This window comes from Bos indicus, chromosome 4 (assembly GCF_029378745.1).
Source record: "Bos indicus isolate NIAB-ARS_2022 breed Sahiwal x Tharparkar chromosome 4, NIAB-ARS_B.indTharparkar_mat_pri_1.0, whole genome shotgun sequence".
Lineage (NCBI taxonomy): Eukaryota > Metazoa > Chordata > Mammalia > Artiodactyla > Bovidae > Bos > Bos indicus.
Window position 1 is genome coordinate 23,126,177 of NC_091763.1, and position 23,849 is coordinate 23,150,025.

Here is a 23,849-nt window from a genome sequence, read left to right on the forward strand (position 1 = left end):
CAAAGTCATGTCCAACTCTTTGCGACTCCATGGACTGCAACATGCCAGGCTTCTCTGTCCTTCACCATCTCCCAAAGTTTGCTCAAACTTATGTCCATTGAGTCAGTGCAAAAATGGTACTGGGAACTGGAGAAAAGAGGACCTTTGTTATATAGTGGTGAAATGCTGAGTAACATTTCTCCTCCTTCTTACATGGAAGAAAGGAATGGTATCTAATAAATTCATGAATATGGTCACAACAATTTCTAGGCAAAATGTAAAAAACAATCCGTTCACATCTTCTAGTTGCCTGTAATAAAATGCAAGACAGAGAGGGAGGGAAAGATGAACCAAAGAACAAAGGAAGTTTTAAAGTAAATGTAAAGGAAAAAAATAATGAGCCAGGATTTGATGGGTTTGAAAAATTTGTTTCTCATTCTCAATCCCTCTCATCAAATATTCTCAAGAATTGGCTTCAGAGGGAAGATAAAACCCAGGTACTACAAATAACACATGGAATCAGGCTTAAGATCACAAAGTTGTTACTACGGTTCTTTGTTAAGATCTCAAACAATTTTAAGGTCTTGCTTAATGGGTCTTCTAAGACTCTTAACAGTATGCTTTATAGACTTTCAGTTAATAGGGATTGGGAGGGATTGGGGGCAGGAGGGCAGGATATAAGATTTAAATCTTAAATCTCTTAAGATTTAAAAATCTTAAGAGAATTCTTCCACAGGAGACTCTTAGCAAACCCAAGTTAGAGAAAAGTCTATCAGGAAGATATATAGGGGTATGTCTGTTGTCTCGTGGGGTGGATTTATCGTTTGACATGTAGACAGCATGAAAAGTTTTTTCAAGAAATTCTTCCAGTTGGACCAATGGGAACAGAGACAGAACAGAATGAAAAGAAGTTGCTGTAGCCCCATTGTCCTATGGGAAGGTAGCAAGCTGAGTAAAAGTTTAACAGAAAATACGGACTACATTTTTCTGGAAACAAAACAGTGTTTCAGATAGCAGGACTAGGCATTCAGAAAATCATCTCCAGGAAGCTGAACTAGACGCTAAACACAAAACTGACAAGATGTGCTCTGGTGAACTTCAGAACTGTTATGAACCAGTCACCTCTATGTCTTGATACTTCGCATTTCCTAACTTTTGAGTGGGAGTGTCTACGGCTTCTTTTCCCATGTCATTGTATGTTGGGTGTGTATAGAGGGTAGAGAGCTCTTCATAGATCTTCATTTCAGGATAAATCATACTCAAGGTATTGTAGCAGAGGAAGTGCACTCAGGAACCTCGTCTTTGCTTGCACCTGATTTCAATAATGACTTTCTGGAATTTGAGCTGATGTCATACTGGGCTGAGGCTTTTGAAGGAGATGGCATATTCTGCATGTAATATGGCCATAAATTTGAGGACAGGTGAATGTTATAGCTTGTCTCAATAGCAGTTGTTTTCTATTCCTGTATCATACCCACATGAAATGTAGTACAGTCAAATGTACAGTGTATTACCCTCTTTATGTACCTGGGCCCGACTGACAGAATGGAGTGGAAGTGATATTCCAGGTCTTGCAGCTTCCTCTTTAGTCTCTTGGAGCGCTGTTTCTGAAATATTTGCTTTGTGGGGGACCCACCGGGCCTCCATATAAGAAGCTCAACTAAGCTGAGACCTCCATGATGTAAGAGAGAAGAGCCTTGCCATCCTCGAGGCAGAGAGGAAAGTCAAGCAGAGCATCACCGGACCAGATACGTCGGGGAAGAACCTATTTTGGATTTAGATCCCACAGCCCCAGCTGCCAGAGATAATTTCCATGAATTAGAGATAAATCACCTACTGATCACTTTCCAAATCTCTGCCCTTCAAAACTGTGAGAAAGATAAAATGGTAGTTTTAAGTCCTCACAGTTTGAATTAGTGTGTTACACAATGACAAAATAATTTTTAACTAAGCCAAACACACCTATCCTGTCATTTCACTATTCATTTATGATTCGGAAATCCTTTGGCAATTGTTTTTTTCTGGCACTAAAATGTTATTTATAAAAGTTGAGCCTTGAATGCAGTTGATGGAAATAAAAAGATCACAAGATCTGACATTAGATTGACGACTTAATTCAAAGTTGGATTTAGACTGTCTTGAGTTTTATAAACACTGTTAAAATGCCAATACATAGTCCTTGAAAATATGGTGAAATCTGTACCATTGCTCCTATCACAGTGCATCCCAACTGTAAAACTGCTCTTGCTGCTTGTCCATATCATCCAAAGCCCCTTATATTTCCTACCAGCTTTCAAAAACCTTACCTAGTGTTCTGACTCTCAGACTTCCTTTCTCCTTCACTTAAGAACTTTCTACTACCCTCAGCTACATTGTCTCCAATAGTGGGCTACATTATCCCCCAATCTTCCATTCAAGGATCAGTTTTCTTATTTTAAAACAACAACAACAGCAACAAAAACTGAATCAATGAAAGCATCACTAGAGAGCTTAAGATTTCAAAGGTCTTGCTCTGTCCTTCTTTCAAATATTTGCTTTCACTTCAGCAATTAACTTTTTGTCCTTTTCCCCTTGTGATTTTGCGTTTCTGCAGGATTTAATGTAAGTGACTGTATGCCGTTGCTAGTCTTTCCTTAGAAACGTCTGCATTCTTGCACAAATTCTGCATTTGTGACTATTTTCTCCAGGAACTGACCAACCCTCATCTACTGTGTTATCATTATGGAGGAGACAAACCTCTTTCTTTCTACTATAACACTACAAGGGTTACTTACATACACTGATTTTTCACATACTTTGAACTAATGATCTATATTCAACTCCTTTTTATTTAGGTAAAAGTTTAATCATTTTATTAAACTGGGAGTATATTTTACATACTGGTATTCTGCCCAAAGTGGGGCCTCCCTGATAGCTCAGCGGTAAAGAATTTGCCTGACAAGGCAGGAGACATGGGTTTGATCCCTGGGTTGGGAAGAATCCCTGGAGAAGGAAATGGCAACCCAATCCAGTATTCTTGCCTGGAGAATCGCATGGACAGAGGAACCTGTTGGGCTACATTGTCCATGGGGTTGCAAAAGAGTTGAACATGACTTAGGAACTAAACAATAAACAATTTTCACTACAGAAGCGTTTTTCAAAGATTAGTATAAATAAAATCAATTCCTAGACTTGTACAGAGGATCTGGAAAAGAGCTTAAAATCTGCATTCCAGAGGTTTCTGGTTCAGAAACTACAGTGTAAACAGTGCTCTATACAATGAGGTTAAAAGTCAAGACAATTGTCTACTAGTGTCTACTAGTAACATAAAGAGGAGAAGGCAACGGCACCCCACTTCAGTACTCTTGCCTGGAAAATCCCATGGACGGAGGAGCCTGGTGGCCTGCATGCAGTCCATGGGGTCGCTAAGAGTTGGGCACAACTGAGCCATTTCACTTTCACTTTTCACTTTCATGCATTGGAGAAGAAAATGGCAACCCACTCCAGTGTTCTTGCCTGGAGAATCCCAGGGACAGAGGAGCCTAGTGCGCTGCTGTCTATGGGGTCGCACAGAGTCGGACATGACTGAAGCGACTTAGCAGCAGCAGCAACATAAAGAAGTGACAGACTAGCAAACGGGTTCAGTTAGAAAACCTTTGTAAAAGTGCAATGAAGAGCCACCAGAAGCCTGATCTAAGCAGTGGAATTATGGATAGAAAGGAGGGGACAGATGGCAGCTAAACTAGCTATTAATAATTTTGTGCAACTGTTTTCTATAAAAGCTGCCTTGAAACAAAAAATGAAAATGTACTGTTGTTAAGTACTAAAACAAACACAACCAAAAAATGTTTTCTTAACTAGGAAATTATGATGTGCAGTTATGTTTGGTACGTCAATGCAAATTCTGCATGGAGGCTGCATTTATGGAAGAACCGAAAACCACCACAATATACCATATTATAACAAAAACAAAACAAACTAGCTGTACTTGGCATAGTAATGATAAACCCTTTAAATTAAAGCTTTATGCAGAATCTATTTCCTACTCCAAACTTTTCATGGAGCCTGTGTAATTTTGATGTGTAAACCAACAAATGGATATGCTCTGTGTACTGAGTAGCTGGTTTGGGTACCAGCTGGCTTGGCTGCATGCCTTTCTAATGGTAATGAAGTCACACAGCTGCTAGGACAATCAGCTGGAGTTCAGATTATCTCTAGCTAAATGGATATCCATTGACTTGCTTCTTATCCGGACTCATTAAAGTTCAGTATTGACAAATGAAGAGTGGTTAGAAGGTTGTAGCTAAGAGGCATCTAGAAATGAACTTGTTGACTTTTTTCCCCTATAGGTTTCTCCTTGTGATTCACAGGGTACCATTCATCCATTTGAGATGTGTAATTACTAATGTACTATAAAATTTTAAGTACTCTTCCATTACTATTTTTAAAGCGAACAAATACTCCAAAGTGACTAGTGACTATGCATCACTAAGAAGCTGTCAATATATGAAAACAAAATCATCACCAATAAGTACTATTTTTCTTTAAACCAAACAGATAAAGACATGATTCTCACAAAAACTTCATAGTTGAACTGAAATGGCTTTTTATTTAGAGACTCTTCTTTGCAGGCATTTTAGTGGATAATCTCCAAAATTTGACTCCAACTGCACAAGTTTGTGTGTCACTGAAAATGAAATTTCTTTCAACCAAACAAACCAGGTAAAGTATGTCATGTAACTTAGTTACTTCTATAGGTAATCATCCCTTGAATGTGTTAAAATATTTTCAAATCCTCAAATTCACAAGGATTTGCATTCAATACCTGTTACACTCTAAAGATCAGAAGCAGAAAATAAGATTTTACATTACAACAAAGCTCTCTAATGTTGTTCTTTTAACCCCTGCTGTAGTCAAGGCATAGAGCTCAGAAATAATGTCCCCTTTCTGAACTTGTCAACTATTTATTTCACGTTCTTAATTTTTGTTTCATCTTGTTTCAAGACCGCCTAACCTTATTTCCCACACTCATCTGCATCCTCCATTATCTTGTAGACTACCTCCTACTTGTCACAAGTTCACTGCCTTTGCAAAGATTCTAAAAATGCTTAGTCCATGTTATTCAAATTATACCTTCAAAAATCACTTTAAAATTGCCTCCTAAACATATATGTATATAATTATTTGCCTTAGGCTTTGATTAAATATTCTTTAGACCCTTCCTCTTTTTGAAACAGAAAACAAATCTTTAACTCACGTTCCTCAAGAAAATGGGTTTCCCAGGTGGCGCTAGTGGTTAAGAACCAGCCTGCCAATGAAGGAGACTTAAAGAGATTCCTGGGTTGGAACGATCCTCTGGAGGAGAAAATGGCAACCTGCTCCAGTATACTTGCCTGGAGAACCCCTTGGACAGAGGTGCCTGGAGGGCCACAGTCCATGTGGTCACTAGAGTATGGAAATAGCAAAGTGCTGGGGCAGTACACATGTGAACGAAGCTCAAAACCCTAGTTTATTTTATTTGCTTCTTTACAAAGTCCACATGCAAATTCTCTATCCCCTCTCTGATCTGCAGCACATTTGTTTAATATCTAGGTCTCTTCACTGGTGATTCTAAGGACAGAGCAACCTTCTTCCCCTGCCAGCAACGTGACTTCAAATGCTTTCACTTTTAGCTACACACAGATTCTTCTGTAAGGGCTGCATCGCATTTTCAAGTGTAAGGACCACAAGGCAGGACTTATGGCATTATTGAATGTATATCCTCTAACTCAGAATGCACTACCGCCATGACTAACCACACTTCCTGGTAACTCAGAAGAAAGATTTTGGCAGAATCCTCTTAATAGGGAAGAACAAAATTCCAGGCCTCCCACAAACTAATAACTGTAAATGAACCCACAGGAAGGATGTTGTCCTGACTGCACAGAGCATGCTTATGGCAAGTCCAGACCGTCACCCAACGCACATTTGTGGGGAGGCAAAACGGCAAACTCCTATAGTCAAAAATGACTTTTTAATTATTTTTTAAATTTCTTAAATTGAAGAATGATGTTGTCCAGCTTCAAAATATTTATGCAAAAAAAAAGTAGAAAATCTGCAAATAAAGTGTCCTATGTATTGGAGCAGAGCCTCACCTGGAATCAGAAGATCTGGCTATTTTGGGAATTCATAAGAATCATTTCATCTCTTTTGAGCTGAGTAGTACAATAGGAGTTCAGTTTTCATTCATTCATAAAACAAAAACATGCCACGGACTGTGCAAGGCACTGGAAACACAGAATCAGAAAGCCATGAATAGACCTGTGAGGAGATGACACCTGGGATCCCCAGGGTATATGAAAATTCAAGATTCTGTTGGCAGGTGAATGGGTAGGAACATCAGGACACCCTTGGATCTTCCACACAAAAAAATATTTACTGCTGACATCTTCTGCTGTAGCAGTGGCTGCTGACACTCCCTGATACTCTCTTTTCCTCTGTATTTCCTAGCAGGTTAACCACTGACTAGTTCCGGCCAGTAGATTTTCAGTGGAGGAAGTAGGAGTAGTAGCTACACTTGTGTCCAGGTGTAGTTACCTGTCCAGGGCTCCTTCTTTTTGCCCTATTCCCCACTCCATCTGTAGGCTGGATGATACCAAGGTGACAATGGACTTACAACATGGCAGAGGTAGTAGCTGCAAGAGCCTGGGGTATTTAGAAGACAACTGCCTAACCCATGGACAACATATAATGTCTACTGGGTTAAAGCATAGAGATTTAAAGGCTTGTTTGTTGCTGCAGCATCAGCTAGCATTTGTTCTTGTTCAGTTGCTCAGTCAAGTCCGACTCTGCGACTCCATGGACTGTAGCACGTCAGACTTCCCTGTCCTCACTGTCTCCCGGAGTTTGCTCAAGCTCATATCATTAACCTGATCATCCAAACATAACCTAGCATATATGCTTAATTCAAACAACTATATAATATTAAAAGTCTCACTCACTGACATAAAAAATTAAGATCAACCAGTGCTTTCCATGAAAATTCTAAAACCTAGCATCTTATTCTTTGACCCGCAAAATTCAAAAGTATCATTTAAGCTCTGATTATTTTTTCCAAGGAATACTGTGATTTTAACAAAACACTTAACTCTCTGAGCATATTATTGGATATGCTCCTGAAAAAGTAAATGTGCCTATAAAAATCTTAGTGGTCTATTACTAATCAACATTTTCATGGAGGCTCCACATATGACTTAATTTTAAATATGTCAAGCCATAAGGTGTATGACAATGTTTTCATTTTGTACTTGTATAGACATTGTCACAGCATTCTTACTTTTGTTGCCATTTGGGAGTATCTGTGGATTTCTTGTCTCTGTTCACCCTTTCTCCTCAGGTATCCATGGAAGGCCATATGTTGAACCAACGTGGTGCCCCCTGAAGCAGGTTTTCTCCTTTAAAATGTTATATTTTGCAGCATTCTATGTACCATCCATCTACATTCCATTATGTTGGCACAGGTCTGACCAACTTGCAAGTGGGCATAATGCCAAACACACAGATGGCATGATGGGGGGGGAGCCAAAAAAAAAAAAAAAAAAAACCACAAAACATGTGACTTAACTGTGTGTACTGATGGCACAATTCCCAGACATGAAAGTCCAAACACTTGTCCATCCTAAGCTTATAGTGCATGCTCACAGATACACAGATTTGTCAACAGTCATCTAGCACTGATGGATTCACGTTATAAAACATTTTTAAAGCCACCTTTGGTTGCTGAGGATAATAGCTACAAGGCAATACTGCTACAAATGCTGATGACAGTCTTCTATCAACCATATGACTCTCCAAGAGACAACTGGGCGGGACTCTTTAAAAACTGTTTCTAACTAAATCAGTTATAAACAATGGAAAAGGTGTATCTTGGCTTTATTTATATATACTGTACAATAAAATCAGGAGACAAATGTTAATAAACTATACGTTAGGACCAACGATTACACAGGAGGCTTCAAACTGTGGCTTTGTTAATATCCATCTTTCACCCTTCTATCTGTGTGATCAAAAAATGTATTCTTCATTTTATTATTTTTAAAGAATATTTATTTATTCATTTGCCTGTGCCAGGTCTTACTTGTGGCATGCAGGATATTCCATCTTTGTTGCAGTGTGTTGGACCATTATTTGCAACATGTGAATTCTTAGTTGCAGCATGTGGGATTTAGATCCCTGATCAGATATGGAACCTGGGGCCCCTGCATTGACAGCACAGAGTCTGAGCCGCTGGACAACTGGAGAAGTGCTCAAAAATGTATTGTAAAAACTAGTAAAATATTATCAGGATTGGATCTGTGAGCACCTGAAATGGACAGTATATGATTTGAGGATCTTTAAAGGGATCATTGACTTAAAGAATGCCTTCCCTACTGTCTTGACAGGCTGCCTAAAATTTCTTAAATTACTGCTACTTAGGTTAAGCTATTTTACCTCCTGAAGATGCCTATTCGAAGGAAAACATTTTCTTAGGGAAGAAACAACAGGAGATTTTGATTTGGGGGACAGATAATGTGCAATTATTGCAGCAAAGGCCCTGTGGACCTATTGGGAAAGACTCCCAGAATCCCTTCTCCTTACTTATGAGCTATATGGGAATTATCCCAACTGAAGGATTGAACCTAGATCTCCTGCACTGCATGCAGATTCTTTACCATCTGAGCTACCAGGGACATCCATACTAAGCATAATTCCTATTAAATCAGTTTTAGAGATAACATATATTAGATAAGTTGATACTGAACTCCTTGAGGCTGAAAATACTTATAAAATTAATTTAGGACCTAGATAACCTAATTAATATATTTAAAGTGACTGAGTGAGTCATATATTTAACTCAGGTTTCTTGAGCCCAAATCCACTGCTATTGTTATTATCCCATTATCCTTCCATCTTACAGAGTTGAATTAGTTCATCTACATAACGTTTACAGTTTAAGATGTGAATAGGAATATTATATTCAATTTTTAAGTGACCTTTTATGAAATGTCTACTATTATATATGATTTCAATCAGGAATGGAGAAAACAAGTTGTCCTTTCTAAATGGTTGATTAAACTATGTTATATTTCCATAATTTTCTTAAATTTCATTGCATATAGTATACACAGACATTTAGTCTTTTCTATAATTAGACAGCTCAGCTGTCTAATTATTTAACCAAGAAGGTTAAATGTTTTAACTAACCTTCTTGTTGTTCAGTGGCTCAGCTGTGTCCGACTTCTTGTGACCCCATGGACTGCAGCATGCCAGGACTCCCTGTCCTTCACCATCTCTGGGAGCTTGCACAAACTCATGTCCACCAAGTTGGTGATACCATCCAACCATCTCATCCTCTGTTGTCCCCTTCTCCTCTAGCCTTCAACTTTCCTAGGATCAGGGTCTTTTCCAATGAGTCAGCTCTTTGCATCAGGTGGCCAAAGTATTAGACCTTCAGCTTCAGGATCAGTCCTTCCAATGAATATTCAGGACTGATTTCCTTTAGGATTGACTGGCTTGATCTCCTTGCAGTCCAAGGGACTCTCAAGAGTCTTCTCCAACACCACAGTTCAAAAGCATCAATTCTTTGGTGCTCAGCCTTCTATATAGTCCAAATCTCACATCCACACATAACTACTAGAAAAACCATAGCTCTGACTATATGGACCTTTGTTGGCAAAGTAAGGTCTCTGCTTTTTAATGTGCTGTTGAGGTTTGTCATAGCTTTTCTTCCAAGGAGCAAGCATCTTTTAATTTCATGGCTGCAGTCACCGTCTGCAGTGATTTTGACCTGGTATTAAATTTTAACCTTGATTCCAGTCAATTTGCGTCCATCATCTATAGGTATCTTATTTACCAAATGATGAATACATACCCCCAATACAACATATTCACATTTGTACAGCATTAAATACAGTCACAGAAACTGGTATATGAGAAGTCTACTATAATGCTTATTTTCCTACAAGACGGAATTATTTGGCTTCATTTGATTACCAAAGAGGATCTATATAAGGGATATATATTTAACAACTACTCAAACAGAAAAGTTTTTTCAGTCATACCTTTGTTTTTTTTGAAAGATAGTAAAATGTTAAGAAATAGATTTTCTCTTGAAGTGTACCTGCATATGTGATAGTATTATGCCCTTAGATAGCTTGAATCTTCTAAAATGTCATCCGGAGAACTGTATCTTTAATTTGTCTTAAAATGTTCCTATAGATAGCTCAGATTTTAGAGAATGGATTAATAGTCGTTGCCAAAAACAAAGAGTATCATACATATCTCTCAAATTATAATTAAGGTATACAACCTGTAAACACTTACTGGGTCATCCATTTTTCCTACTAAATATAGTTGAGAGTCCCGGTCCATTAATATACCATAGTACTCAATTATTGAACAGTTCACCATTACAGAGGTTTCAAAAGATGACAAATTGAAACTACCTGGCAGTAGAAGTTTACACACCAAAACCTGAAAACAGTTTACCTGAACTAAAGAAAGAGATTTTTTCTTTGTGACAATTGCTTTCTTTTCTTTTTTATTCTTTCTTTCATTTAATCATGAGGTCATTTATGCATTCACCAAACAACTGGTAAGCATTTGTTACATGTTAAGAACTGAGGCAGTTATAAAGAAAATATGGTATGTGGTCAACAGAAAATTCCTCTGGTACAAGATTCCAAATTGAAAAGATTATATAACTTCTGCAATGAATACATGAAAGGAGATGAGATTTTCATCCAAGGTAGAAAATGACATCCATTATAAAAGCGCTATTAATAACAGACGTTTAATATTTAATAGAAGAGAGTGATTAAGACAGAATCCATACTTTATTATTCTATCTTCTATGTATTAAGTAGGTTTGACCACATTTGGGGGTATTACATATAATTAAGAATAAAAGTAAAAAAAGAAAATTAATGTCTATGGGACATAGTAGATGCTTCTGTCCATTTAGAAAAACTGTATCTATGTCAAATGCTTATTCTGCTTTTATTACATGCAAAATTGTGTAACTTTTAGTTTCTCACTAAAAAAATAAATAAAATGAATTAGCTCTGTGACCATAATGAGGGGAAGTTTTTTGAGAGTTTATTCATTTAAATTTTAAGAGACAGACTGACTCTAATTCTGGAAGCAATTAAGACTTAAATAATTATTACCTACATTTTCCTATTATACCAACAAAAAGGTTTTACTAAAACAAGATTTTTTCAACATGCCTACTAGATTTTAAACACTATAGCTGAAGATCAATTTTTTATCATGAGTGTTGCCAAATTTTTATAGTGAAATACATTCTTTTACTAGGCTGTAAATGTTCTTATGGGAAGAACTATATGTTGTTCAGCTTTGCTTATTCCCTAGGACCTAGGATAATGTCTCATTTAATGAAAGAGTGTTAGAATGAAATTAAAATTGTGAACATATGGATGATTTTCTAAATATACAACTCCTCTATGTAGTTACTATGTTCCACTGATTACTACTGGTTAAAATGTTCTACCTGCTATTTTGTGCCTAAATTTGCTGGTTCTGCTTTTGGGTTACCAACATTTCTAGGCAGTTAATTACCAAAAAGTAATCTGATTCTCATTTTAAAGTTCCATTTCTTTGCAAGGCAAATTAAAATCTTTAAACCCAGGAGATAAATGATAAATGTTAACTGTATAAAAATGCCAATGAAAACCCTACTAATTAACTTGAAAACTGATTATATTTTGGATACTATTTAAATCACAAGGTGTTTATAGTTCTAGCTAATGAAATACTTTTTGGAACATCTTTCTAAATTATGATGTAAATAATAAACAAAACTTTGATCTTCTTTTCAAATCAGGCAGGTACATCACCCACTACAAAAGTAACTTGTTTTAAAACATTTTAGTTTAGAACTGACAAATGAAAATATATGAGGGTCATATTCTTACCTCAAAATAACTTTTAAAATAGGACATTAACTTGACTTTCTTAGAAGTTATACTCAAGTAGAACTGTATAAGTATCAATTTATTAGTTGAATACTATTACTTATACGCCACAGAGTTGCTTATAATTGCAAATAATCCTTTATTTAAATATCTGAATATGAAATATACTATGGATTGGTAATCTAATTATAAAACAAGCAAGTGATTAAATATGTTATGAGCAAAACATGCTAATAAGCACACAGATATCAACAGATATTGAACCATTATTTTGTATCAAATTAATCTATTTTTAATTTTACCTTGTATCAAGTATAGTAATTAAAATGAATATTCTGAATTAATTTTTACTACAACTTTACAAGAAAGGTGCTATTAAATTCCCAATTTAAAAGATTAGTAGACGAAGAGTTAGCAACTTCGAGATCCCCCTCTCAGAGCTGAGATATTCCTTCAACAACATAAATTTTTAACTAACAACTCTCATCTTTAGAGAATCAGAAAGTCAGTTAATAAATATTAAAATCAGCAAAAATAAAAAATGGGGACACTCATTATAAGTATAGCTTCACTTGTTTCTATTTCATTACTAATTTGAGGAAAATTATTCCAAATCTTTGAGAAAATTGATTATAGCCGATTCTGTGACTATTTGCCAGGAAAATAATGAAATCAGCAGTGGCAGTATTCAAGGTCTCAAAATACGGAAAGGAGTTGTTTGCTCTGAGATGGATTATCTCGTAGTTGTTCCTGACAGGCAAATCAAACACTTCTCCTTCCACTATTATGAATAAATCAGAAACTGATTCAAACAACCTAACATGTTCAATAATTTAAATTTATTAAACTATCTTTTCATTAATCTATTAAGTTGAATATCACTGTTTTCAAAAAGACTTAGGCATCTAGTCAAAAAAAGTATGAATCAGGGAGAGGGAAAAATCAAAACATTTCACATTTCAAGGGTTTAATAACAAAATATTCACACAGTTTGCTACAATCTGGCCACCACCTCAACCTTCTACCTTTTCACCTAGAAATAAGAACTTCATCATTAAATTTTCTAAATAAACACCTTATCTTTTTTTTTTATTAAAGCTATATAGGTTATAAATAAATAGTATGGTTATTACAGAAATGTAAGAAGATTTCTCATTCAAAATTGCTATCACAGAAGTTCTATTATTTTAAAAGACAAAAACTGTTACCAACAGAAGCAAATCTATCCACTCTAGGAATAAATAAACTATGACTGAGATTTCTGGGACTTAAAAAAAAAAGTAAACCCTCCAAGTAAGTACACAATGTGAACAAAGTCATTGAACTAACTGAAAATATGGCTACGAAACCAAACTCTACATACTATCTCCCAGAACTGTTAAAACAATACTATATTAAAAATATGTTCTTGCATGCTTGAATAATTCAACGTAGTTTCCAAAATCTGTAATTTGTACTGAAGTAGTTTGGGATTCACTCCAGCATTCTTGCCTGGAAAATCCCACGGACAGAGGAGCCTGGTGGGCTGCAGTCCATGGGGTCGCTGAGAGTCGGACACGACTGAGCGACTTCTCTTTCACTTTTCACTTTCATGCATTGGAGAAGGAAATGGCAACCCACTCCAGTGTTCTTCCCAGGAGAATCCCAGGGACGGGGGAGCCTGGTGGGCTGCCGTCTATGGGGTCGCACAGAGTCGGACACGACTGAAGTGACTAAGCAGCAGTTTGGGATTTAATTGAAAATTAAAGGTAAGGAAATTAGACCCCAAAGGGTCATGCAAATAATGAAGATGTGTGAAGGAAGCTCTGTGGGATGAAGACACACGAAGAGCCCTCTATGTCTCAAAGGCTACGCAGGATCTGTTCCAGCTCAATACTGTCATGGAGGGAAGACCAGAGGACTATTGCCTCATCTTGTGGGTTTTTTCCCAAGAGAAACATGAATTTATGCTTTTGTATATAATACTTATGTTAAAAGAATTTGCCTATTCAACCTTAAAAAAATAAATAAAAACAACATTTGGCTTGTGGAGACTTAGGAGCTGTGTATTTATTTTCTCCCAGAGAAAGAGAACCACACTACTATAGGAATACGAAGGTATGTGGCTCTGAAATTTGAGCATACAATAGAATCAAGGTGAAGGCTTACTAAAATAGATTGCTGCCGCCCCTGCCCACAGTTTCTGATTCAGGAGGTCTGGGGTAATGCTTGATAATTTGCATTTCCAAGTTCCAGGTGATACTACTTCTGCTACATTGTGACACTGATGTACATTATTCTCTTTTGAGTAAGAAGTAACAAATCATAAGCCTCCATTAAAATTTTTAAATGTTACTGAATAGAGATACAAGTAGTTACACCCACATAACTTTTCATTTCTCTTGGATGAATTAAATTTTTAAGAAATTGCCTAACTTATTCAAAGTGGTTGTTCCACATAACCCATCAGAAATTAATGTGGGTTTCATGTTTTGCACATTCTCTCCATCACTTAGTATTACCTGGCTTTTGATCATAGATTTCCTACTGGGTATGCAGCAGTATACTTCAGTAAGCATCACTACAAATAAAGCTAGTGGAGGTGATGGAATTCCAGTTGAGCTATTTCATTTCCTAAAAGATGATGCTGAGACAGTGCTGCACTCAATATGCCACCAAATTTGGAAAACTCAGCAGTGGTCACAGGACTGGAAAAGCTCAGTTTTCATTCCAATCCCAAAGAAAGGCAATGCCAAAGAATGCTCAAACTACTGCACAATTGCACTCATCTCACAAGCTAGTAAAGTAATGATCAAAATTCTCCAAGCCAGGCTTCAACAATTTGTGAATCGTGAACTTCCAGATGTTCAAGCCGGTTTTAGAAAAGGCAGAGGAACCAGAGATCAAATTGCCAACATTTGCTGGATCATGGAAAAAGCAAGAGAGTCCCAGAAAAACATCCATTTCTGCTTTACTGACTATGCCAAAGCCTTTGACTGTGTGAATCACCACAAACTGTGGAAAATTATAAAAGAGATGGGAATACCAGACTACCTGACCTGTCTCTTGAGAAATCTGTATGCAGGTCAGAAAGCAAGTTAGAAATGGACATGGAACACCAGACTGGTTCCAATAGGAAAAGGAGTATGTCAAGGCTGTATACTGTCACCCTGTTTATTTAACTTATATGCAGAGTACATCATGAGAAACGCTGGGCTGGAAGAAGCACAAGCTGGAATCAAGATTGCTGGGAGAAATATCAATAACCTCTGATATGCAGATGACACCACCCTTACGGTAGAAAGCAAAGAAGAACTAAAAAGCCTATTGATGAAAATGAAAGAGGAGAGTGAAAATGTTGGCTTAAGCTCACATTCAGAAAACTAAGATCATGGCATCCGGTCCCATCACTTCATGGCAAATAGATGGGGAAACAGTGGAAATAGTGACCAACTTTATTTGGGGGGGGCTCCAAAACCACTGCAAATGGTGATTGCAGACATGAAATTAAAAGACGCTTACTCCTTGGAAGAAAAGTTATGACCAACCTAGATAGCATATTCAAAAGCAGAGACATTACTTTGCCAACAAAGGTCCAAAAAGCTATGGTTTTTCCAGTAGTCATGTATGGATGTGAGAGTTGGACTACAAGCTGAGCACCAAAGAATTGATGCTTTTGAACTGTGGTGTTGGAGAAGACTCTTGACAGCCCCTTGGACTGCAAGGAGATCCAACCAGTCCATCTTAAAGGAAATCAGTCCTGAATATTCATTAGAAGGATTGATGTTGAAGCTGAAACTCCAATAATTTGGCCACCTGATGCAAAGAAATGACTCATCTGAAAATACCCTGATGCTAGGAAAGATTGAAGGCAGGAGGAGAAGGGGACGACAGAGGATGAGATGGTTGGATGGCATCAACAACTTAATGGACATGAGTTTGAGTAAACTCCGGAAGTTGGTGATGGACAGGGAGGCCTGGTGTGCTGCAGTACGGGGCATCGCAAAGAGTCAGACATGACTGAGTGACTGAACTGAAATGATGCAGCAGTTTATTATTGTAATTTACTTTCCTATTGATTAAGAATGCTATGCTCTTCATGTACTTATTTGTTTGTTTTAAAAACTATTTGAAAAAAATTTTTAAGTCTATATCATATGCAACGCTGAAACAACCCAGAATAATTTTCTCAAAATTACAATTTCCTGGACATCTCTGTCATTGGAGGGCCTACAATGGGGAGGAGTAGTTGAGAATCAAAGTGACTTTTTTCAACCTGTAGGCTCATATACCTTGAACAAATTAATGTTTGATACTAAAAGCATTAAATCAAATATAATTTATTCTGTACCTTAAAAAAGTAAATAAAAGTTTTTGGTGAAATATGTATTCATTTGTCCATTTTATTAATCAAGTTGTTTTATTATTCTTGGATGATACTTATTTACATAATATGGATACAAGTCATTTATCAGACATCAGATCAGATCAGATCAGTCACTCAGTCGTGTCTGACTCTTTGCGACCCCATGAATCGCAGCACACCAGGCCTCCCTGTCCATCACCAACTCCTGGAGTTCACTGAGACTCACGTCCATCGAGTCAGTGATGCCATCCAGCCATCTCATCCTCTGTCGTCCCCTTCTCCTCCCGCCCCCAATCCCTCCCAGCATCAGAGTCTTTTCCAATGAGTCAGGTCTTCACATGAGGTAGCCAAAGTACTGGAGTTTCAGCTTTAGCATCATTCCTTCCAAAGAAATCCCAGGGCTGATCTCCTTCAGAATGGACTGGTTGGATCTCCTTGCAGTCCCAGGGACTCTCAAGAGTCTTCTCCAACACCGTAGTTCAAAAGCATCAGTTCTTCGGCGCTCAGCCTTCTTCACAGTCCAACTGTCACATCCATACATGAGCACAGGAAAAACCATAGCCTTGACTAGACGGACCTTTGTTGGCAAAGTAATGTCTCTGCTTTTGAATATGCTGTCTAGGTTGGTCATAACTTTCCTTCCAAGGAGTAAGCGTCTTTTAATTTCATGGCTGCAGTCACCATCTGCAGTGATTTTGGAGCCCCGAAAAATAAAGTCTGACACTGTTTCCACTGTTTCCCCATCTATTTCCCATGAAGTGATGGGACCGGATGCCATGATCTTCGTTTTCTGAATGTTGAGCTTTAAGCCAACTTTTTCACTCTCCACTTTCACTTTCATCAAGAGAATTTGCAAATATTTTTCCGATTTTATCTTTTTGAAAATTTTCTTACTTCTGTCTTTTAAAGGGCAAGAAAACTCACTTTGCCTAATCCAAAGTCACAAAGATATTTACCAGTTTTCCTCTATGAAACTGTTAGTCACTCAGTCACGTCCGATTCTTTGTAACCCCATGGACTGTAGCCCACCAGGCTCCTCTGTACATAGGATTCTCCAGGCAAGAGTACTGAAGTGAATTGCCATTTCCTTTTCCAGGGGATCTTCCCGACCCAGGAATTGAACCTGGGTCTCCTGCATTGCAGGCAGACGCTTTACCGACTGAGCCACCAGGGAAGCCCATTATAATGACTGCTTGATATCATACTGTGTATTTAAAAATAATTAACAGATAAAACAGGAAAACTGGACTCACAGAATCTTTTTATATTTCCTTACATATTTACCATTTCCGGAAATCTTAACTACTTCCTGTAAATCTGAGTTATTCACTGGTGTCACTTTCTCTCATCTTGAAAGACTTCTTATAGCACGCTTTGCATGGCAAGAAATTGTATAGGAAATCTTTCAGTCTTTGTCTGAAAAGATCTTTACTCACATTTATTACTAAGGATAATATTGCCCAATAAATTATTCTTGTTGACAGTTTTTTTTTTCTTGCAGTACTTTGAATAAATTACTCCACCTTCTTATCACCTTCACCGTTTCTGATTAGAAGTTGCCCATTTTCAGTTCAGCCATACCACTGTATGAGTTCTTTCTCCCTTGCTGCTTTCAAGATGGTGATTTCATCTTTGAGCAGTGTGACATATGGCATGTCTCAGTGTGATTCACTTAATACTTATCTTATTTGATTACTTCTTGATTTCCAGGAGTTTCAATTAGTATTTTTCATCGTTTTGAGAGTTTCAAACCACTGTATCTCAACCCCCCTTTCTCATTCTAGGACTCTCATTATCTGTATTTTGGTATATGTGAGAGTTGGACTCTGAAGAAAGCTGAGCAATGAAGAATTGATGCTTTTGAACTGTGGTGTTGGAGAAGACTCTTGAGAGTCCCTGGGACTGCAAGGAGATCCAACCAGTCCATTCTGAAGGAGATCAGCCCTGGGATTTCTTTGGAAGGAATGATGCTAAAGCTGAAACTCCAGTACTTTGGCCACCTCATGCGAAGAGCTGACTCATTGGGAAAGACCCTGATGCTGGGGGGGATTGGGGGCAGGAGGAGAAGGGGATGACAGAGGATGAGATGGCTGGATGGCATCACTGACTCGATGGATGTGAGTCTGAGTGAATTCCGGGAGTTGGTGATGGACAGGGAGGCCTGGCGTGCTGTAATTCATGGGGTCGCGAAGAGTCGGACATGACTGAACGACTGAACTGAACTGAACTGAACTGAATATTGTCACCAAAGTCCCACAGTCTGTTCATTTATCTTCAGTATTTTTGTGTGCTCAGATAAGAAAATTTCTATTGCTCTGTGTTCATGTCCACTGGTTCTCTTTTCCTTCTCTTTTTTCATCAATCTGCTATTGAGCCCTTCTAGTGAACTTTTCATGTTTCAGTTATTGTACTAACACTTTCACAATTCCCACTGCTTTTTAAATATTTTTGCCCTTGTATATAATCTATTCACTGAGTCATTATCTTCATATATACTTTAATTCTTTTAATAAACTTTATTTTATTTTTAACATATTTATAATAGCTAATTCAAAAACTTGGCCTACTATTTTCAACATTTGGAAAAATTCAGACAAATTTCTATCTTTTTTTTTCATAAGTAGGGTCACACTGTTTCTTTGAACATCTCATAATTTTGTTGAATATTGGGCTTTTTAGATAATAAAACAATCAGAGTATTGCTTTCTTTGCTTAAAGCTATTGCTGTTGTTCTGTTAGTTTGTTTGTTTAGCTTGCCTAAACTAAATTTATGAAATTTCTCTCTCCAGCAATGCATGATTTACAATGTATATCTCCATTCAGTTTGCTTTTTCAAGCCTGGCATTGTAAGAGCAGCCTCTGTCATTATATAGCTTAGTGTCCAAAGAAAAATTTGGTCAATGTTTGCTGAAGCTGAAACTCCAGTACTTTGGCCACCTCATGCAAAGAGTTGACTCATTGGCAAAGACTCTGATGCCGGGAGGGATTGGGGGCAGGAGGAGAAGGGGATGACAGAGGATGAGATGGCTGGATGGCATCACTGACTTGATTGACATGAGTCTGAGTGAACTCTGGGAGCTGGTGATGGACAGGGAGGCCTGGCGTGCTGTGATTCATGGGATCGTAAAGAGTCAGACACGACTGAGCAACTGAACTGAACTGAAGTGAACCTCAGCCATTAAGGCTTTTATTTTCTGATGGGTCTACTTGTGACCCAGATAGTACACTTAAACTTTAGACTGTGTTTTCAAGTTCATCCTGGGTTTTACTTCTTATAAGGCTCTCAGACGTCTGTGCCACTCAGTGGTTCTATAGCCAAAGACTGCAGGTTTCTTAGGACTGTTTTGTTACAAGAAAGCCTGCAACAAGACAGCAAAAGAAACAGAGATGTAAAGAACAGACTTTTGGACAATGTGGGAGAAGGTGAGGGTGGGACGAAATGAGAGAATAGCATTGAATTATATTACTATGTGTAAAAGAGATGACCAGTGCAAATTTGATGTGTAACGTAGGGTACCCAGAGCTGGTGCTCTGGGACAACCCAGAGGGGTGGAGAGGGAGGTAGAAGGGGGGTTCAGGATGGTGGGACACATGTACACTCATGGCTGATTCATGACGATGAATGGCAGAAACCACCACAGTATTGTAAAGTAATTAGCAGCCAATTAAAATAAATAAATTAATAAAAAAATTAAAAAGAATGCATCTAAGATCTAAGTTTTTGTCAACTTGTGATACATGGAAAGTTTGCCAAGCCCTCTATGTCTTCTTGACCTCCTAAACTTCTGTTAAGTTTGTGGATAGTCTCCTGGACCTGCATATGCCATACGGGCCTGTGCACTAAGTCTTAATAAAGTATTCATCATCTTTGTCAATTTGCTCCTGAGATGACCACTTTAAGTGACAAAACTCCAAACTAACTGAGCCTCAATTGGCAGGGGCAGCAAGAAAGCCCCTCCCTGATTTAACTACCAGACTGACACAGGGGAAGGGAGTGTAGGAGCATATCCAGGCAAAAATGATATATAGACTTGAAGTGTTCTCACCTAAAGTTCACATTTTTCATGAATCAACACCCTTCCCTTTATATTTTTGCTTTAATTCTAGAGCAAATAACTGTTTGCTTTATGTTTGTCCAGCTTTAGACTTGTTTGGGGGGTGAAAGGATTTGTTGACTCTTCATTTGGTTATGCCACCCACTGACTTTTGATTTACAGAAGATTACTAAAAAAAATAAAACAAGCTATTGAGATCAAGAAACCTAACTCTTTTTGTGAAGAAAACATTGAGACAAGAAAAAGTATAAAACTAACCAGATCTGAACTGAATGTGTTCGACTAAGTTGAACCTAAACCCAGGTTTGATCAACAGCCCCATACCAACTATCACATTATGCTTCCTGAGCCAGGAGACACAAGAGACACGGGTTCAGTCCTTGGGTTGGGAAGATCCCCTGAAGGAGGAAATGGCAACTCACCCCAGTATTCACTCCTGGAAAAATCCCATGGACAGAGGAGACTGGTGGGCTACAGTCCATGGGGTCACAAAGAGTCAGACACAGCCTAGTGTCTGAGCAAACACAGGAATGGACTATTGATAATTTAGTGTTTTCTGAGTCAAAAAAGTCAGAATTTGTTGATGCTAAGATAAAATATAAATGTCAATAATAGGAAGCTGCAAATTCAGATCAAATGGATAATATCCTTTCCTCTGTTTCTTAAAAAATTCTCTTTAAAAGCATATTTGAAGGTAAAAATTATCAATCATAAGTTCTCTAAAAGCCATTTAATGTTGACAACATCTCCTTTGACAGAAGATATCATGGAAACTGAGAAGACAGACTTCAATTTCTCTTGTTCATGAAAGTTGTTTAAACTAAAGAGATACAGTCTTTCAAACAACTGGTAAAAGACATTCCCCAAAAAAGTTTGTCATAGGTACAACCTTTTTGATTAACAAAAAATAGGTTATTCCTCTATACTGAAGAAATGCTTCCTTCACACAGTTCAGTTAACAACCTAGAAGACAGGCTCGCCTACAGTGAGCTCTAGATCCCTAAGAATATCTGTGCTAAAACTATACTACAAGGCTACATACAAAATATAAATGTTTATATATTAGAACACAGTGTAATACGGATGATGTCAATAAAACAGTCATATGCCATCTTGTTTGGATATAATTATTATATACAAATGTTCTCTACAAATAATTATGAGTCACAAGATATAAAACTGCTGCTAAATATGTTTCATAGGAAACACAGCATACTGCAGTAGAAAGAGCCTGAGTTTCAGATGAAGACCACATCGACGTTTGAATGCTAATTCTACTACCTATTAGCTGGGTGATTAATGTGATTAAGTCTTTCTCTGCTTCAGATTCTTTATCTGTATAACAAGGATTGCAATAGCATGCATACCGTATATCTCTAATAACTAAATAATGCACTATACTATATAAAGATAATTATTAAAAAATCTGACATATATGCCAGAAGTAAAACCTGTCCTTTTCTTTGCACCCCCAGCTCTGAATGGAGGCATATAGGAATACTGTATAAATTAATTGCTTTGTTCTCCTCAAAGAGTCACTTTGGAAATGTCTAACATTGATTTATTAAGACCTGAGAGTGACTGTCTATTAAATTTTTGTATTGTATATTTATTGTGTTACTTTCAAAATATTATAAGATACATTCCAAAAGAGTTTCCTAGGAAGCACACTAGTAGCTTAAATTTAAACTTGAAAAAAACAAAATCCAATGTTCTTGGAAAACAGCATTCCCAGTGAACTGGTTATAGTTCCTTTCGCTGAGTATAGGCAACTATTCTCACTCCCTGCTGAATTCCAGACAAGAGAATTGTAAAAGCAACACTCTCTTCCCAAATTGTAGCCAGGCCACTTGTTACTTGTGAAATCCCTAGACCCTATCTACATATTTCAAAATAGTTCATCCATTAAATTATACCCAATTAGCCCAATTTAATGTGTCATTTTTTTCTATTAGGATTGTGAAAACATTAAGAGATTATTGCTAATTTTGTTAAATGTGATAAATAGTAACTGTATAATAATGCCTTTAGCAGTTAGAGACACATACTATAATCCTTACAGCTGAAATAAAAATTGGCAAGATTCTATTAATTATTGAAGTGGCTTTAACATATATAACCATTCTCTCCAGTTTCTGGTTTAAACATTTCCATGGTAAAAAGTTAATTATTTTTTTAACTATTCCTACTTTTTTTTTTTTTTTTTCTATTTTAGAAAACTATCGCTACTTCAAATCCCCTTGATAAGTTATTTTTAGCAGTCTCTGATTTGGTGGCCCTGCCATGAATACAAATAGAAAAACCATTTTTAAGACAAGTGGGTTAGTATTTTCTGTTTCGTCCACTCTGTAACTCTGATCTTGGTAACTTTCTCCAACTTCAGTTAAAATTTTCTTTATGCATGATTCCAAACTTCATCTTCATTTGTTTCAGGGGAGTCCTAGGTTTCATTTGTGATGTTAGATCGAGATTGAAGGAAAATAAAAGAGAAATATTCTGAGTGGTTTAAAAGTTAGACTTCGCTGGAAACAAGAATGACTGTTCTGGAAATTATACTCTTTTGCTACATTTCTACCATGTCTTGAAAAGAGTGTTATCAAGTTGTCTCCATGAAGCAGCACAGGAAAGATCATTCTGCCCAACAAGGAATTCTCTCTCATTTGGCTAATCATTGGGTACATGCCCTTGGCAGGTCACTTAAGTGACTTGGTCTAATGACCTTTAAATTAGAGCCATACACTGTTCATAAAAGGCAAGACCTGATGATCCAGTTGCTATAATGGATGTAGAGACACTGGTAATTCAAAAGAAATAACCAGTAGGCAGACTGAGACAGTTTTACATGTGGAACAGTAAAAATATTTTAGCCTTTTTTATTATTTACTAAGCTAACTATCCATCTAAACATATTCCCCATGAGTTATTAATCTCTATTAATAGCATCATAACAACTGTGTCCACAGTTTGGTTATGAAAGAAATATTTGAAGAAAATTAGCATTAAAAAGGGAAAATTTTAGGATTTTTATGTCATTAAGAAACTTTTTACATATGCTGAAAATTATCTTTCTGCTTCCAAAAAGCTAGGCAGGCTAATTTTTACTTTATACTTTATATAATACTTTTCAAACTCAATTTCATGTAATTTTTTATTTGTGTATGTTTTAAAAGATTTTGAGCAAAAAAGAAAACATTCTGCTAAAATTCTATAAGGTGAATTATAGACTCTTAAGACAAATGTATGCTTATTCCTTTTAAGCAGGGTTTTCCAATCTCAGGTCTATAGAATTAGAACTGAGTAATTCTTCATTGTGGTGGGCTGTACTGTATACTGCTGTGTATAGTATTTATACTAAGGACTGTACTATATACTATTTAGGAAAAGCCATGGTTTCTATTTAATAGATGTCAGTAGTATCCCTCCTAAGTTGTGACAACCAACTCATCTCCAAAAATTTCAAATGTGCCTAGGGAGACCAAATTACCTGCTGTTGAGAAGCAATTATTTAAGGTACGTTTTGCTTTGTATCTACCTAAA

The 23,849-nt window shown here is 37.1% G+C and overlaps 1 protein-coding gene and 1 non-coding gene across 9 annotated transcripts in view; both read right to left on the bottom strand.

Annotated features, from left to right (window-relative positions):
* DGKB (diacylglycerol kinase beta) overlaps positions 1–23,849 on the bottom strand; it is an 870,186-nt gene that overhangs the window by 407,584 nt on the left and 438,753 nt on the right. The window lies entirely within an intron of this gene.
* On the bottom strand, positions 17,360–17,431 carry TRNAC-GCA (transfer RNA cysteine (anticodon GCA)). Its single transcript has one exon. It is a non-coding gene; the product is annotated as a tRNA-Cys (tRNA).